This window comes from Ambystoma mexicanum, chromosome 13 (assembly GCF_040938575.1).
Source record: "Ambystoma mexicanum isolate Mex_15411 chromosome 13, UKY_AmexF1_1, whole genome shotgun sequence".
Taxonomy (NCBI): Eukaryota; Metazoa; Chordata; class Amphibia; order Caudata; family Ambystomatidae; genus Ambystoma; species Ambystoma mexicanum.
The window spans coordinates 342,399,052-342,415,374 of record NC_090938.1 but is presented as its reverse complement, the minus strand read 5'-3'; the positions used below and the strand labels follow the sequence as shown (position 1 = coordinate 342,415,374).

Sequence of the window (16,323 nt, the reverse complement as noted above, 5' to 3'; positions counted from 1 at the left end):
GTTGAATCTTTAGGTCCAGTAAGGCCGATTCAGTGCCGTGGCTTGGTTGGAAACCAGATTGGCGCAAGCCCAGGAGATTGTGTGATTCCAGTCAAAACAGGTTCTTCCCTGTTCGTCCAAAACCATCAAGGACCACATTGACACCCTTGCTCTGAATCTGGCCGACTTCTGTAACCATTCCATCACCTGTGGAATCTTCCCCTCCACTCTGAAGCATTCTCTTGTGCACCCTCTTCTCAAAAATTCCACAGCCGACCCCTCCGGCCCGGCTAACTTCGCAGGTTTCTATCACTCCTTTCCAGGGCAAACTCTTGGAAAAGCTGACCATCTCCCAGCTTAATCTTCACACCGACTCTGTTGGTTGTCTCCATGACCATCAGCCTGGCTTCAGAGCTGTCAGAAGAATGGAAACTGCTCTCCTGAACACCTGTGAAGACCTGCTGTCCAACCATGACTCTAACATCCCTTTTGGGTCCTCATCCTACTCGATTTCTCTTCTGCCTTTGACACGGTCAACCATGCCATCCTGCTCAACTGTCTCCGTGATAAGCCGGGTATCACTGATCAGGCCCTGGCCTGGATGACCTCTTTCCACTCTGATCGGCCCTCCCAGGTCCAACTTGGGTCCTTCCTTTTCGCCATCTCATTCTCTACTTGTGGTGTTCCCCACGGGTCTAACCTCTCTCCCTGGCTGTTCAACCAATACCTGGCACCCATTTCCCACCGCATTGCAGCTCTCTGCTTCAACTTTCAGTGCTATGCGGATGACACTCTGCTTGTTTTCAGGCTTCCCTCCCTCATCTCTGACCGTCTGTCTGCCATCCAGGACTGGTCTGCCGCCAATGATCTCTGCCTTAATCCCATTTAGGCAGAGATTCTCCTCATCGGCACACCTGCACCCTCCTTTCCTGCCACTCTCTGGCCGGCCTCCCTTGGCCCTCTTCCTGCTCCCACCTTTGAGGCTAAGAACCTTGGGGTCATCTTCGACTCCACACTCTCCTTTTCTTCTCACATCTCTGACATCTCTAAGAAGTCAAACTACCAACTGTACATTTGCAGAGGTATTGTTCCTTTCCTCTCCTTCCCCCAGAAGCTTACTGTATCTAGAGCTCTGATTCTCTCTAGGCTAGACTACTGCAACAGCCTCTTTCTAAATCTGCCTGCTTCTTCTCTCTGTCCTCTGCAACTCATCCAGAACAGGACTGCAAGACGTTTCCTTGGTCTGAAGCCCAGGGATCGTATCTCTCCAGCCCTGAAATCTTTTCATTGCTCCCAGTGGCTGCAAGGGTTAAATTCAAGTCCCTCTGCATTGTCCACAAGGCTTACTGGGGCCTGGGTCCAAAATACCTTCAACTCTCCCTCCGTAAATACCTTCCCACTCGAGCTCTTTTCTCCTCCACCTCCAACTCCCTCAGGGCCGGTCGCTTCTCCAAGCAACGAGTTGGGGGTAGATCTCTTTCCTCAGCTGGGGCCTCCCTCTGGAACATCCTGCCTGCAACACTGAAACTTGAGGAGAACCATCTCTGGTTCCGGAAGCACCTCAAGACCTTCCTCTTTGCTTCTGCCTTTGCTCTTCCGCTCCCCTGCTGATCTGTCTGCTTCGGCTCCGTGCACCTGGCTACCCTCTGATTTCGGGCCAAGGTCCCTGCCCACCCAGCCGCACACCTGCACTGCCTCCTGGCAACCCTTGCACGCAATCCTTGCACTTGGGTCTGTATCTGTAACCCTACAGTGCCCTTACCTGCACTTATCAGACACCCCTTGTCTGCGCATTAAACCTCGCACTTGCCACCCTGCTGGCTGCGCTACCAGTTGTTGTTGTTTTTATCCCTTCCTAGGCACGTTCCACCTCGCCCCTCTCCTTGCACTTTCCTCCCTCCCTCTCCCCTGCACTTGAGCATTCTCAATGTCACTGGGCCTAGGAAGATCGCTGTTTTGTCCTCCCTTCTTCCCCTCCCTTGCCTCGTCACGCTCTGAAACACGCGTGTATGAGTACGATTCAAATACAATATCATGTCATATCATAGCAGGAATCTATAGATCTGAAGATACGCAACTCCTTCAATCATTCATTGCAAACAGTAACAAACAAGGATAATTCCTCAGTGGTGTGATGGAGGCCCTTAACAGGTCTGAGGGATGTCCCCAACATCTGGAACACGATTTATCCTCCCATTACACCACTAATTAAACTTCTTTGCCTTCTCCATTGTTCAGGACGTTTTGGCATGTGCCAATTTGCACTGGACGCAGATCCCCTGCCGCTGAGGCCTCTTGGCCATGACCTTTTAGCACTGCTATGATTTGGCAAGTGAAGAATCACAACATAGGGCCACCACTAGATGCAATGTGATGTACGCTATCTGCCAAGATGGGCTACGTGCTACATGCCAACATACAGAAAGCGGAGTCTTTACTTTTTGAAGGGTCTTCCTGTGAAAGGGCTGTTTGGCGCTTACATGGCAGAATGCATGGACCTCAGAATAGAATACTTTGTGCATCTACCTACATCCGAAGAGACACTGTCAAAGGCGTGCCTGTTCACTTTGACTGCCTGTCTGATCTTGAACAACTAGCGTAGGTCTGGGGTAAGTTGAAGACTCAACAAACACGTACCTTAACTCGGTAGTGATATGAAGATATGGAAAGGCTGGGCGAAATCTATTGGGATCAAAGGACCTCGTGTCACCTTGCCAGTCTACAGTGGTTTGATGGATAGGGGTACAGTGGGGTGGGGCAGTGGGTAGGGTAGGTGTACAGTGGTGTGGGATATTGTGGGTAGCGAAGAGTGGGGTAGGTGTAGAGTGGTTTGGGGTATAGTCAGTGGTGGTAGAGTAGGGTGGGGATAAGGGTAGATTGGGTGAGAGGGGAGAGGTGGGAATAGAGGGGGTGGGGTAGTGAGTTAAGGTCAGGTAGAATTGGGTAAGATTTGTGTTATTATACCGGTAGCCATTTACAGCGGCAATTAAGCCATTAACTCACAGCAGACTGCTTAGAAACAACATAGATACCAGGGGTTGAGTTTTGGGTGGGAGGGGCAAGGAGTGGGTGGGAATGGCCAAAGAGGTAAGCATGGCCCAAGGCAGTCAATTAGACGATAAACAACCAACAATATTTAACAAATAAATAACCCAAAAAAAAACAAGTCGTGTGTCCCTCTTCACATGTCATCTCCCTCCTACCTGTACTTCAATGCAACGGTTTCGGCTTATAGGTGGTGCTTAAAATGCACAGTAGGCCATGTACCTTCATCGCACCGGTGTTGTATACTAAACTGTTCCCCATGATAGACTGCTCGCCTGGTGTTCGGCAATCTTGGAGCCCCAACCCAACACCCTGACACAGCGATCGCCAAAAGGAAATAAAAATGTGCTGAAATGCTCCAGCCGGGCTTCTTAGTCCTGCTCTCTAAGAGGAAGGCTGCAGCTCAATAAAACACCTTTTAAGAAGTAAACAAAAAATTGTATTCAATATATTATATGTTATTTCTTAAAGTGAAAACCCCCATTTTATGTCTCTCACTTGTTGCATGTTTCGCGTTTCTGTGGCATGCACGTCGAGTACTCCTTGGCACGCCTATCACTCAGGCCTTATCTGTTTCATATCTGTATGGCACTTTTGGGGTTGATCTGGGTACAGATCATCCTCTCCCGCGGATTTAACACTGAAGAGCACCGAGCACATAAAATGGTACAATACTAAAAAGTGAAAACAGTCTAAATCTGTTATTTGCGCATGAAAATGTGAGTGCTATCGTACAATAAATGAGATGCTTGGTCCGTAGAACTCGCCAGAAAATACGTGCAGAGAGTTGCCATCCGGGCAGTATCTGATGCCAAATGCGTTCTTTGTCAGATGTGTGTATGTATTGTTTTCAATAAAGTATTTAAAAATGAGCCTTCTTTAACACATGTCACACGCCTGCTTATTGTGTGTTGGTAGCGTTTTTCCTACCTCTCGCTGTAAAAATGAGAACAAAGTTTCTCGTGATGTCTCAGGCAGCCCGACCTGAGCCTCTGGTTCGTAACAAAAGTGCTGAATGCAGCTCACAGTGCAGCAGCGGGCCAGTGGCGCAATGGATAACGCGTCTGCCTACGGAGCAGAAGATTCCAGGTTCGACTCCTGGCTGGCTCGTTCAAATGCTGCCTTTTTGTTCTGTATTTAAAAATGAGCCTTCTCACGCAAGGCACTCGAAAGCTCATTGTGTGTTTGTAGTCACTGTTGCAGCGTGTTTCTACCTCTACTCGGGAGAAAAAATGGGAACGACGTTATTTCTCATGATGTCTCTAACACATGGCACACGCCTGCTCATTGTCAGTTCGTAGGCGTGTTTTCAACCACCTCTCCTTATAAAAATGAGAACTAAGTTGCTCATGATGGCTCAATCCGCATGATGAGCCTCTGCGTTGTAACAAAAGTGCTGAATGCAGCTCACAGTGCAGCAGCGGGCCAGTGGCGCAATGGATAACGCGTCTGCCTACGGAGCAGAAGATTCCAGGTTCGACTCCTGGCTGGCTCGTTCAAATGCTGCCTTTTTGTTTTGTATTTAAAAATTAGCCTTCTCACGCAAGGCACTCGAAAGCTCATTGTGTGTTTGTAGTCACTGTTGCAGCGTGTTTCTACCTCTACTCGGGAGAAAAAATGGGAACTACGTTATTTCTCATGATGTCTCTAACACATGGCACACGCCTGCTCATTGTCAGTTCGTAGGCGTGTTTTCAACCACCTCTCCTTATAAAAATGAGAACTAAGTTGCTCATGATGGCTCAATCCGCATGATGAGCCTCTGCGTCGTAACAAAAGTGCTGATTCCAAGAGTCACTGCAGCAGAGGGCCAGTGGCGCAATGGATAACGCATCTGCCTACGGAGCAGAAGATTCCAGGTTCTACTCCTGGCTGGCTCGTTCGCATGCTGCCTTTTTGTTCTAGAAAGTATTTAAAAATGAGCCTTGTCACGCATGGCACACAAAAGCACATTGTTTGTTCGTAGTTAGTGCGTTTTTTCTACATCTCCTCTGGGAAAAATGAGAACTAAGTTTCTCATGATGGCACACGCTCGCTCACCTGCTCATTGTGGGCTTGTAGCGTTTTTTTCTACCTCTCCTTGTAAAAATGAGAAGTACGTTTCTCACTGTGTCTCAAGCAGGAAACTTCTGTTTCGTTACAAAAGTGCTGACTCCTGCTCACGCTGTAGCAGCGGTCCAGTGGCGCAATGGATAACACATTTGACTAATTCCAGGTTGACTCCTGGCTGGCTCGATCATAGGCTGCCTTTTTGATTTATTCAATATGTATACATGGTCGAAGGCTGCAGACAGGCCCAGTAACAAGAGGAGGGCTTGCTTCTTGGCATCTTTGATATCATCCTGTTGAATCTTTAGGTCCAGTAAGGCCGATTCAGTGCCGTGGCTTGGTTGGAAACCAGATTGGCGCAAGCCCAGGAGATTGTGTGATTCCAGTCAAAACAGGTTCTTCCCTGTTCGTCCAAAACCATCAAGGACCACATTGACACCCTTGCTCTGAATCTGGCCGACTTCTGTAACCATTCCATCACCTGTGGAATCTTCCCCTCCACTCTGAAGCATTCTCTTGTGCACCCTCTTCTCAAAAATTCCACAGCCGACCCCTCCGGCCCGGCTAACTTCGCAGGTTTCTATCACTCCTTTCCAGGGCAAACTCTTGGAAAAGCTGACCATCTCCCAGCTTAATCTTCACACCGACTCTGTTGGTTGTCTCCATGACCATCAGCCTGGCTTCAGAGCTGTCAGAAGAATGGAAACTGCTCTCCTGAACACCTGTGAAGACCTGCTGTCCAACCATGACTCTAACATCCCTTTTGGGTCCTCATCCTACTCGATTTCTCTTCTGCCTTTGACACGGTCAACCATGCCATCCTGCTCAACTGTCTCCGTGATAAGCCGGGTATCACTGATCAGGCCCTGGCCTGGATGACCTCTTTCCACTCTGATCGGCCCTCCCAGGTCCAACTTGGGTCCTTCCTTTTCGCCATCTCATTCTCTACTTGTGGTGTTCCCCACGGGTCTAACCTCTCTCCCTGGCTGTTCAACCAATACCTGGCACCCATTTCCCACCGCATTGCAGCTCTCTGCTTCAACTTTCAGTGCTATGCGGATGACACTCTGCTTGTTTTCAGGCTTCCCTCCCTCATCTCTGACCGTCTGTCTGCCATCCAGGACTGGTCTGCCGCCAATGATCTCTGCCTTAATCCCATTTAGGCAGAGATTCTCCTCATCGGCACACCTGCACCCTCCTTTCCTGCCACTCTCTGGCCGGCCTCCCTTGGCCCTCTTCCTGCTCCCACCTTTGAGGCTAAGAACCTTGGGGTCATCTTCGACTCCACACTCTCCTTTTCTTCTCACATCTCTGACATCTCTAAGAAGTCAAACTACCAACTGTACATTTGCAGAGGTATTGTTCCTTTCCTCTCCTTCCCCCAGAAGCTTACTGTATCTAGAGCTCTGATTCTCTCTAGGCTAGACTACTGCAACAGCCTCTTTCTAAATCTGCCTGCTTCTTCTCTCTGTCCTCTGCAACTCATCCAGAACAGGACTGCAAGACGTTTCCTTGGTCTGAAGCCCAGGGATCGTATCTCTCCAGCCCTGAAATCTTTTCATTGCTCCCAGTGGCTGCAAGGGTTAAATTCAAGTCCCTCTGCATTGTCCACAAGGCTTACTGGGGCCTGGGTCCAAAATACCTTCAACTCTCCCTCCGTAAATACCTTCCCACTCGAGCTCTTTTCTCCTCCACCTCCAACTCCCTCAGGGCCGGTCGCTTCTCCAAGCAACGAGTTGGGGGTAGATCTCTTTCCTCAGCTGGGGCCTCCCTCTGGAACATCCTGCCTGCAACACTGAAACTTGAGGAGAACCATCTCTGGTTCCGGAAGCACCTCAAGACCTTCCTCTTTGCTTCTGCCTTTGCTCTTCCGCTCCCCTGCTGATCTGTCTGCTTCGGCTCCGTGCACCTGGCTACCCTCTGATTTCGGGCCAAGGTCCCTGCCCACCCAGCCGCACACCTGCACTGCCTCCTGGCAACCCTTGCACGCAATCCTTGCACTTGGGTCTGTATCTGTAACCCTACAGTGCCCTTACCTGCACTTATCAGACACCCCTTGTCTGCGCTTTAAACCTCGCACTTGCCACCCTGCTGGCTGCGCTACCAGTTGTTGTTGTTTTTATCCCTTCCTAGGCACGTTCCACCTCGCCCCTCTCCTTGCACTTTCCTCCCTCCCTCTCCCCTGCACTTGAGCATTCTCAATGTCACTGGGCCTAGGAAGATCGCTGTTTTGTCCTCCCTTCTTCCCCTCCCTTGCCTCGTCACGCTCTGAAACACGCGTGTATGAGTACGATTCAAATACAATATCATGTCATATCATAGCAGGAATCTATAGATCTGAAGATACGCAACTCCTTCAATCATTCATTGCAAACAGTAACAAACAAGGATAATTCCTCAGTGGTGTGATGGAGGCCCTTAACAGGTCTGAGGGATGTCCCCAACATCTGGAACACGATTTATCCTCCCATTACACCACTAATTAAACTTCTTTGCCTTCTCCATTGTTCAGGACGTTTTGGCATGTGCCAATTTGCACTGGACGCAGATCCCCTGCCGCTGAGGCCTCTTGGCCATGACCTTTTAGCACTGCTATGATTTGGCAAGTGAAGAATCACAACATAGGGCCACCACTAGATGCAATGTGATGTACGCTATCTGCCAAGATGGGCTACGTGCTACATGCCAACATACAGAAAGCGGAGTCTTTACTTTTTGAAGGGTCTTCCTGTGAAAGGGCTGTTTGGCGCTTACATGGCAGAATGCATGGACCTCAGAATAGAATACTTTGTGCATCTACCTACATCCGAAGAGACACTGTCAAAGGCGTGCCTGTTCACTTTGACTGCCTGTCTGATCTTGAACAACTAGCGTAGGTCTGGGGTAAGTTGAAGACTCAACAAACACGTACCTTAACTCGGTAGTGATATGAAGATATGGAAAGGCTGGGCGAAATCTATTGGGATCAAAGGACCTCGTGTCACCTTGCCAGTCTACAGTGGTTTGATGGATAGGGGTACAGTGGGGTGGGGCAGTGGGTAGGGTAGGTGTACAGTGGTGTGGGATATTGTGGGTAGCGAAGAGTGGGGTAGGTGTAGAGTGGTTTGGGGTATAGTCAGTGGTGGTAGAGTAGGGTGGGGATAAGGGTAGATTGGGTGAGAGGGGAGAGGTGGGAATAGAGGGGGTGGGGTAGTGAGTTAAGGTCAGGTAGAATTGGGTAAGATTTGTGTTATTATACCGGTAGCCATTTACAGCGGCAATTAAGCCATTAACTCACAGCAGACTGCTTAGAAACAACATAGATACCAGGGGTTGAGTTTTGGGTGGGAGGGGCAAGGAGTGGGTGGGAATGGCCAAAGAGGTAAGCATGGCCCAAGGCAGTCAATTAGACGATAAACAACCAACAATATTTAACAAATAAATAACCCAAAAAAAAACAAGTCGTGTGTCCCTCTTCACATGTCATCTCCCTCCTACCTGTACTTCAATGCAACGGTTTCGGCTTATAGGTGGTGCTTAAAATGCACAGTAGGCCATGTACCTTCATCGCACCGGTGTTGTATACTAAACTGTTCCCCATGATAGACTGCTCGCCTGGTGTTCGGCAATCTTGGAGCCCCAACCCAACACCCTGACACAGCGATCGCCAAAAGGAAATAAAAATGTGCTGAAATGCTCCAGCCGGGCTTCTTAGTCCTGCTCTCTAAGAGGAAGGCTGCAGCTCAATAAAACACCTTTTAAGAAGTAAACAAAAAATTGTATTCAATATATTATATGTTATTTCTTAAAGTGAAAACCCCCATTTTATGTCTCTCACTTGTTGCATGTTTCGCGTTTCTGTGGCATGCACGTCGAGTACTCCTTGGCACGCCTATCACTCAGGCCTTATCTGTTTCATATCTGTATGGCACTTTTGGGGTTGATCTGGGTACAGATCATCCTCTCCCGCGGATTTAACACTGAAGAGCACCGAGCACATAAAATGGTACAATACTAAAAAGTGAAAACAGTCTAAATCTGTTATTTGCGCATGAAAATGTGAGTGCTATCGTACAATAAATGAGATGCTTGGTCCGTAGAACTCGCCAGAAAATACGTGCAGAGAGTTGCAATCCGGGCAGTATCTGATGCCAAATGCGTTCTTTGTCAGATGTGTGTATGTATTGTTTTCAATAAAGTATTTAAAAATGAGCCTTCTTTAACACATGTCACACGCCTGCTTATTGTGTGTTGGTAGCGTTTTTCCTACCTCTCGCTGTAAAAATGAGAACAAAGTTTCTCGTGATGTCTCAGGCAGCCCGACCTGAGCCTCTGGTTCGTAACAAAAGTGCTGAATGCAGCTCACAGTGCAGCAGCGGGCCAGTGGCGCAATGGATAACGCGTCTGCCTACGGAGCAGAAGATTCCAGGTTCGACTCCTGGCTGGCTCGTTCAAATGCTGCCTTTTTGTTCTGTATTTAAAAATGAGCCTTCTCACGCAAGGCACTCGAAAGCTCATTGTGTGTTTGTAGTCACTGTTGCAGCGTGTTTCTACCTCTACTCGGGAGAAAAAATGGGAACTACGTTATTTCTCATGATGTCTCTAACACATGGCACACGCCTGCTCATTGTCAGTTCGTAGGCATGTTTTCAACCACCTCTCCTTATAAAAATGAGAACTAAGTTGCTCATGATGGCTCAATCCGCATGATGAGCCTCTGCGTCGTAACAAAAGTGCTGATTCCAAGAGTCACTGCAGCAGAGGGCCAGTGGCGCAATGGATAACGCGTCTGCCTACGGAGCAGAAGATTCCAGGTTCGACTCCTGGCTGGCTCGTTCGCATGCTTCCTTTTTGTTCTAGAAAGTATTTAAAAATGAGCCTTGTCACGCATGGCACACAAAAGCACATTGTTTATTCGTAGTTAGTGCATTTTTTCTACCTCTCCTCTGGGAAAAATGAGAACTAAGTTTCTCATGATGGCACACGCTCGCTCACCTGCTCATTGTGGGCTTGTAGCGTTTTTTTCTACCTCTCCTTGTAAAAATGAGAAGTACGTTTCTCACTGTGTCTCAAGCAGGAAACTTCTGTTTCGTTACAAAAGTGCTGACTCCTGCTCACGCTGTAGCAGCGGTCCAGTGGCGCAATGGATAACACATTTGACTAATTCCAGGTTGACTCCTGGCTGGCTCGATCATAGGCTGCCTTTTTGATTTATTCAATATGTATACATGGTCGAAGGCTGCAGACAGGCCCAGTAACAAGAGGAGGGCTTGCTTCTTGGCATCTTTGATATCATCCTGTTGAATCTTTAGGTCCAGTAAGGCCGATTCAGTGCCGTGGCTTGGTTGGAAACCAGATTGGCGCAAGCCCAGGAGATTGTGTGATTCCAGTCAAAACAGGTTCTTCCCTGTTCGTCCAAAACCATCAAGGACCACATTGACACCCTTGCTCTGAATCTGGCCGACTTCTGTAACCATTCCATCACCTGTGGAATCTTCCCCTCCACTCTGAAGCATTCTCTTGTGCACCCTCTTCTCAAAAATTCCACAGCCGACCCCTCCGGCCCGGCTAACTTCGCAGGTTTCTATCACTCCTTTCCAGGGCAAACTCTTGGAAAAGCTGACCATCTCCCAGCTTAATCTTCACACCGACTCTGTTGGTTGTCTCCATGACCATCAGCCTGGCTTCAGAGCTGTCAGAAGCATGGAAACTGCTCTCCTGAACACCTGTGAAGACCTGCTGTCCAACCATGACTCTAACATCCCTTTTGGGTCCTCATCCTACTCGATTTCTCTTCTGCCTTTGACACGGTCAACCATGCCATCCTGCTCAACTGTCTCCGTGATAAGCCGGGTATCACTGATCAGGCCCTGGCCTGGATGACCTCTTTCCACTCTGATCGGCCCTCCCAGGTCCAACTTGGGTCCTTCCTTTTCGCCATCTCATTCTCTACTTGTGGTGTTCCCCACGGGTCTAACCTCTCTCCCTGGCTGTTCAACCAATACCTGGCACCCATTTCCCACCGCATTGCAGCTCTCTGCTTCAACTTTCAGTGCTATGCGGATGACACTCTGCTTGTTTTCAGGCTTCCCTCCCTCATCTCTGACCGTCTGTCTGCCATCCAGGACTGGTCTGCCGCCAATGATCTCTGCCTTAATCCCATTTAGGCAGAGATTCTCCTCATCGGCACACCTGCACCCTCCTTTCCTGCCACTCTCTGGCCGGCCTCCCTTGGCCCTCTTCCTGCTCCCACCTTTGAGGCTAAGAACCTTGGGGTCATCTTCGACTCCACACTCTCCTTTTCTTCTCACATCTCTGACATCTCTAAGAAGTCAAACTACCAACTGTACATTTGCAGAGGTATTGTTCCTTTCCTCTCCTTCCCCCAGAAGCTTACTGTATCTAGAGCTCTGATTCTCTCTAGGCTAGACTACTGCAACAGCCTCTTTCTAAATCTGCCTGCTTCTTCTCTCTGTCCTCTGCAACTCATCCAGAACAGGACTGCAAGACGTTTCCTTGGTCTGAAGCCCAGGGATCGTATCTCTCCAGCCCTGAAATCTTTTCATTGCTCCCAGTGGCTGCAAGGGTTAAATTCAAGTCCCTCTGCATTGTCCACAAGGCTTACTGGGGCCTGGGTCCAAAATACCTTCAACTCTCCCTCCGTAAATACCTTCCCACTCGAGCTCTTTTCTCCTCCACCTCCAACTCCCTCAGGGCCGGTCGCTTCTCCAAGCAACGAGTTGGGGGTAGATCTCTTTCCTCAGCTGGGGCCTCCCTCTGGAACAGCCTGCCTGCCACACTGAAACTTGAGGAGAACCATCTCTGGTTCCGGAAGCACCTCAAGACCTTCCTCTTTGCTTCTGCCTTTGCTCTTCCGCTCCCCTGCTGATCTGTCTGCTTCGGCTCCGTGCACCTGGCTACCCTCTGATTTCGGGCCAAGGTCCCTGCCCACCCAGCCGCACACCTGCACTGCCTCCTGGCAACCCTTGCACGCAATCCTTGCACTTGGGTCTGTATCTGTAACCCTACAGTGCCCTTACCTGCACTTATCAGACACCCCTTGTCTGCGCTTTAAACCTCGCACTTGCCACCCTGCTGGCTGCGCTACCAGTTGTTGTTGTTTTTATCCCTTCCTCGGCACGTTCCACCTCGCCCCTCTCCTTGCACTTTCCTCCCTCCCTCTCCCCTGCACTTGAGCATTCTCAATGTCACTGGGCCTAGGAAGATCGCTGTTTTGTCCTCCCTTCTTCCCCTCCCTTGCCTCGTCACGCTCTGAAACACGCGTGTATGAGTACGATTCAAATACAATATCATGTCATATCATAGCAGGAATCTATAGATCTGAAGATACGCAACTCCTTCAATCATTCATTGCAAACAGTAACAAACAAGGATGATTCCTCAGTGGTGTGATGGAGGCCCTTAACAGGTCTGAGGGATGTCCCCAACATCTGGAACACGATTTATCCTCCCATTACACCACTAATGAAACTTCTTTGCCTTCTCCATTGTTCAGGACGTTTTGGCATGTGCCAATTTGCACTGGACGCAGATCCCCTGCCGCTGAGGCCTCTTGGCCATGACCTTTTAGCACTGCTATGATTTGGCAAGTGAAGAATCACAACATAGGGCCACCACTAGATGCAATGTGATGTACGCTATCTGCCAAGATGGGCTACGTGCTACATGCCAACATACAGAAAGCGGAGTCTTTACTTTTTGAAGGGTCTTCCTGTGAAAGGGCTGTTTGGCGCTTACATGGCAGAATGCATGGACCTCAGAATAGAATACTTTGTGCATCTACCTACATCCGAAGAGACACTGTCAAAGGCGTGCCTGTTCACTTTGACTGCCTGTCTGATCTTGAACAACTAGCGTAGGTCTGGGGTAAGTTGAAGACTCAACAAACACGTACCTTAACTCGGTAGTGATATGAAGATATGGAAAGGCTGGGCGAAATCTATTGGGATCAAAGGACCTCGTGTCACCTTGCCAGTCTACAGTGGTTTGATGGATAGGGGTACAGTGGGGTGGGGCAGTGGGTAGGGTAGGTGTACAGTGGTGTGGGATATTGTGGGTAGCGAAGAGTGGGGTAGGTGTAGAGTGGTTTGGGGTATAGTCAGTGGTGGTAGAGTAGGGTGGGGATAAGGGTAGATTGGGTGAGAGGGGAGAGGTGGGAATAGAGGGGGTGGGGTAGTGAGTTAAGGTCAGGTAGAATTGGGTAAGATTTTTGTTATTATACCGGTAGCCATTTACAGCGGCAATTAAGCCATTAACTCACAGCAGACTGCTTAGAAACAACATAGATACCAGGGGTTGAGTTTTGGGTGGGAGGGGCAAGGAGTGGGTGGGAATGGCCAAAGAGGTAAGCATGGCCCAAGGCAGTCAATTAGACGATAAACAACCAACAATATTTAACAAATAAATAACCCAAAAAAAAACAAGTCGTGTGTCCCTCTTCACATGTCATCTCCCTCCTACCTGTACTTCAATGCAACGGTTTTGGCTTATAGGTGGTGCTTAAACTGCAGAGTAGGCCATGTACCTTCATCGCACCGGTGTTGTATACTAAACTGTTCCCCATGATAGACTGCTCGCCTGGTGTTCGGCAATCTTGGAGCCCCAACCCAACACCCTGACACAGCGATCGCCAAAAGGAAATAAAAATGTGCTGAAATGCTCCAGCCGGGCTTCTTAGTCCTGCTCTCTAAGAGGAAGGCTGCAGCTCAATAAAACACCTTTTAAGAAGTAAACAAAAAATTGTATTCAATATATTATATGTTATTTTCTTAAAGTGAAAAACCCCATTTTATGTCTCTCACTTGTTGCATGTTTCGCGTTTCTGTGGCATGCACGTCGAGTACTCCTTGGCACGCCTATCACTCAGGCCTTACCTGTTTCATATCTGTATGGCACTTTTGGGGTTGATCTGGGTACAGATCATCCTCTCCCGCGGATTTAACACTGAAGAGCACCGAGCACATAAAATGGTACAATACTAAAAAGTGAAAACAGTCTAAATCTGTTATTTGCGCATGAAAATGTGAGTGCTATCGTACAATAAATGAGATGCTTGGTCCGTAAAACTCGCCAGAAAATACGTGCAGACAGTTGCAATCCGGGCAGTATCTGATGCCAAATGTGTTCTTTGTCAGATGTGTGTATGTATTGTTTTCAATAAAGTATTTAAAAATGAGCCTTCTTTAACACATGTCACACGCCTGCTTATTGTGTGTTGGTAGCGTTTTTCCTACCTCTCGCTGTAAAAATGAGAACAAAGTTTCTCGTGATGTCTCAGGCAGCCCGACCTGAGCCTCTGGTTCGTAACAAAAGTGCTGAATGCAGCCCACAGTGCAGCAGCGGGCCAGTGGCGCAATGGATAACGCGTCTGCCTACGGAGCAGAAGATTCCAGGTTCGACTCCTGGCTGGCTCGTTCAAATGCTGCCTTTTTGTTCTGTATTTAAAAATGAGCCTTCTCACGCAAGGCACTCGAAAGCTCATTGTGTGTTTGTAGTCACTGTTGCAGCGTGTTTCTACCTCTACTCGGGAGAAAAAATGGGAACTACCTTATTTCTCATGATGTCTCTAACACATGGCACACGCCTGCTCATTGTCAGTTCGTAGGCGTGTTTTCAACCACCTCTCCTTATAAAAATGAGAACTAAGTTGCTCATGATGGCTCAATCCGCATGATGAGCATCTGCGTCGTAACAAAAGTGCTGATTCCAAGAGTCACTGCAGCAGAGGGCCAGTGGCGCAATGGATAACGCGTCTGCCTACGGAGCAGTAGATTCCAGGTTCGACTCCTGGCTGGCTCGTTCGCATGCTGCCTTTTTGTTCTAGAAAGTATTTAAAAATGAGCCTTGTCACGCATGGCACACAAAAGCACATTGTTTGTTCGTAGTTAGTGCGTTTTTTCTACCTCTCCTCTGGGAAAAATGAGAACTAAGTTTCTCATGATGGCACACGCTGGCTCACCTGCTCATTGTGGGCTTGTAGCGTTTTTTTCTACCTCTCCTTGTAAAAATGAGAAGTACGTTTCTCACTGTGTCTCAAGCAGGAAACTTCTGTTTCGTTACAAAAGTGCTGACTCCTGCTCACGCTGTAGCAGCGGTCCAGTGGCGCAATGGATAACACATTTGACTAATTCCAGGTTGACACCTGGCTGGCTCGATCATAGGCTGCCTTTTTGATTTATTCAATATGTATACATGGTCGAAGGCTGCAGACAGGCCCAGTAACAAGAGGAGGGCTTGCTTCTTGGCATCTTTGATATCATCCTGTTGAATCTTTAGGTCCAGTAAGGCCGATTCAGTGCCGTGGCTTGGTTGGAAACCAGATTGGCGCAAGCCCAGGAGATTGTGTGATTCCAGTCAAAACAGGTTCTTCCCTGTTCGTCCAAAACCATCAAGGACCACATTGACACCCTTGCTCTGAATCTGGCCGACTTCTGTAACCATTCCATCACCTGTGGAATCTTCCCCTCCACTCTGAAGCATTCTCTTGTGCACCCTCTTCTCAAAAATTCCACAGCCGACCCCTCCGGCCCGGCTAACTTCGCAGGTTTCTATCACTCCTTTCCAGGGCAAACTCTTGGAAAAGCTGACCATCTCCCAGCTTAATCTTCACACCGACTCTGTTGGTTGTCTCCATGACCATCAGCCTGGCTTCAGAGCTGTCAGAAGCATGGAAACTGCTCTCCTGAACACCTGTAAAGACCTGCTGTCCAACCATGACTCTAACATCCCTTTTGGGTCCTCATCCTACTCGATTTCTCTTCTGCCTTTGACACGGTCAACCATGCCATCCTGCTCAACTGTCTCCGTGATAAGCCGGGTATCACTGATCAGGCCCTGGCCTGGATGACCTCTTTCCACTCTGATCGGCCCTCCCAGGTCCAACTTGGGTCCTTCCTTTTCGCCATCTCATTCTCTACTTGTGGTGTTCCCCACGGGTCTAACCTCTCTCCCTGGCTGTTCAACCAATACCTGGCACCCATTTCCCACCGCATTGCAGCTCTCTGCTTCAACTTTCAGTGCTATGCGGATGACACTCTGCTTGTTTTCAGGCTTCCCTCCCTCATCTCTGACCGTCTGTCTGCCATCCAGGACTGGTCTGCCGCCAATGATCTCTGCCTTAATCCCATTTAGGCAGAGATTCTCCTCATCGGCACACCTGCACCCTCCTTTCCTGCCACTCTCTGGCCGGCCTCCCTTGGCCCTCTTCCTGCTCCCACCTTTGAGGCTAAGAACCTTGGGGTCATCTTCGAC

The 16,323-nt window shown here is 48.8% G+C and overlaps 7 non-coding genes across 7 annotated transcripts; all 7 read left to right on the top strand.

Moving 5' to 3' along the window:
* The first annotated feature begins 4,061 nt into the window (after window positions 1–4,061).
* On the top strand, window positions 4,062–4,134 carry TRNAR-ACG (transfer RNA arginine (anticodon ACG)). The gene has a single exon. It is a non-coding gene; the product is annotated as a tRNA-Arg (tRNA).
* Window positions 4,135–4,446: 312 nt separating this feature from the next.
* On the top strand, window positions 4,447–4,519 carry TRNAR-ACG (transfer RNA arginine (anticodon ACG)). The gene has a single exon. It is a non-coding gene; the product is annotated as a tRNA-Arg (tRNA).
* Window positions 4,520–4,831: 312 nt separating this feature from the next.
* On the top strand, window positions 4,832–4,904 carry TRNAR-ACG (transfer RNA arginine (anticodon ACG)). Its single transcript has one exon. It is a non-coding gene; the product is annotated as a tRNA-Arg (tRNA).
* Window positions 4,905–9,429: 4,525 nt separating this feature from the next.
* On the top strand, window positions 9,430–9,502 carry TRNAR-ACG (transfer RNA arginine (anticodon ACG)). Its single transcript has one exon. It is a non-coding gene; the product is annotated as a tRNA-Arg (tRNA).
* Window positions 9,503–9,814: 312 nt separating this feature from the next.
* TRNAR-ACG (transfer RNA arginine (anticodon ACG)) lies at window positions 9,815–9,887 on the top strand. Its single transcript has one exon. It is a non-coding gene; the product is annotated as a tRNA-Arg (tRNA).
* Window positions 9,888–14,413: 4,526 nt separating this feature from the next.
* Window positions 14,414–14,486, top strand: TRNAR-ACG (transfer RNA arginine (anticodon ACG)). Its single transcript has one exon. It is a non-coding gene; the product is annotated as a tRNA-Arg (tRNA).
* Window positions 14,487–14,798: 312 nt separating this feature from the next.
* On the top strand, window positions 14,799–14,871 carry TRNAR-ACG (transfer RNA arginine (anticodon ACG)). Its single transcript has one exon. It is a non-coding gene; the product is annotated as a tRNA-Arg (tRNA).
* The last annotated feature ends 1,452 nt before the right edge of the window (window positions 14,872–16,323 follow it).